This window comes from Otolemur garnettii, unplaced genomic scaffold (assembly GCF_000181295.1).
Source record: "Otolemur garnettii isolate 467f Iridium unplaced genomic scaffold, OtoGar3 scaffold00102, whole genome shotgun sequence".
NCBI lineage: Eukaryota > Metazoa > Chordata > Mammalia > Primates > Galagidae > Otolemur > Otolemur garnettii.
The window spans coordinates 959,030-960,467 of NW_003852497.1; the positions used below are offsets into that span (position 1 = coordinate 959,030).

General features: G+C 41.7%; 1 protein-coding gene across 2 annotated transcripts in view; it reads right to left on the reverse strand.

The window, feature by feature from the left end:
- The window catches only part of BAG4 (BCL2 associated athanogene 4), a 28,651-nt gene that overhangs the window by 11,958 nt on the left and 15,255 nt on the right, over positions 1-1,438 (reverse strand). The gene's annotated exons all lie outside the window — the stretch shown is intronic.

The following is a 1,438-nucleotide window of genomic DNA, read 5'->3' on the forward strand; positions in this document are numbered from 1 at the left end:
CCAGCCTGAATAAGAGTGAGACTCTGTCTTTATTAAAAATAGAAAAACTAGCCAGGCTTTGTAGCAGGTACCTGTAGTCCCAGCTACTCAGAAGGGTGGAACAAGAAGAATCGCTTGAGCCCAAGAATTGGAGGTTGCTGTGAGCTATGACGCTGCTGCACTCTCTCCACGGGGACAGAATGAGACTCTATAAAAAAAAAAAAAAAAAAAAAAACTGAAACAAATGTGGCAAATAAAAATTGACAAAACTAGTTGCTACATTAAGAATGTACATATTTTCTATATTCTTTTGTATACTTGAAACAGCTGAAGTTAAGTATTTGTCATAAGAAGACAAATGTTCAGGCCAGGCACTGGTAACTCATATCTGTAATCCTGGCCCTATGGGAGGCTGAAGCAGTGGACTGCTTAAGCTCACAAATTCAAGACTAACCTGAACAAGAATGAGACCCCGTCTGTATTGAAAATAAAAAAGTTGCTGCATATAGTGGCAGGCACCTGTAGTCCCAGCCATTCAGAAGGCTAGAACAAGAGGATTGCTTGAGCCCAATAGTTTGAGGTTGCTGTGAGCTATAATGCCACAGCACTCTACCCAGAATGACAGAATGAGACTGCCTCCAAAAAAAAAAAGGCAGATTAAAAAAAACAAGAACAGTGGCCAAGCGAGGTGTGTCATGAGTGTAATCCTAGTACTCTGGGAGGCTGAGGTGGAAGGAACGCTTGAGTTCAGGAGTTCAAGAGCAAGATCCCATTTCTACTAAAAACAGAAAAAAAAGGACTGGGCACAGTGGTTCACACCTATAACCCCAGCACCCTGGGAGACCAAGGCAGGCGGATCGTCTGAGCTCACGAATTTGAGACCAGCCTGAGCTAGAGCAAAAATAGCTATCTCTAAAAATAGCCTATAGTCCCTCCTACTGGGGAGGCTGAGGCAAGAGAATCCCTTGAGCCCAAGAGTCTGAGGTTGCTGTGAACTATGATGCCATAGCACTCTACCAAGGGCAACAAAGTGAGACTATCTCAAAAAAATAAAAAATAAATAAAAATAGAAAAAAAATACCCAGGCATTGCAGCTTGCACCTGTAGTCCCAGCTACTTGGGAGGCTAAGTCAAGAGGATCACTTGAACGCAGGAGTTTGAGATTGCTGTGCGCTAGGCTAACACCATGGCACTCTAGCCTGAGACAACAGAATGAGACTCTGTCTCTAAAAACATAAAAACAAAAAAAGAACATTTTATGTTTGTTGTTTAGAGGTCCTAAAAAATAATCTATTATGCATCAAGCTACAGGTAATATTTGCCTAGATATTATCACATCTCTAAGCTGAAAAGATTAGATTCACTAAGATTTCACTAAGAGATTGATAAAGGCCATTAATTTAAAAAGAAAAACCTGGGGCTCAGCGCCTATAGCTCAACCGGCTAAGGCGCCAGCCAC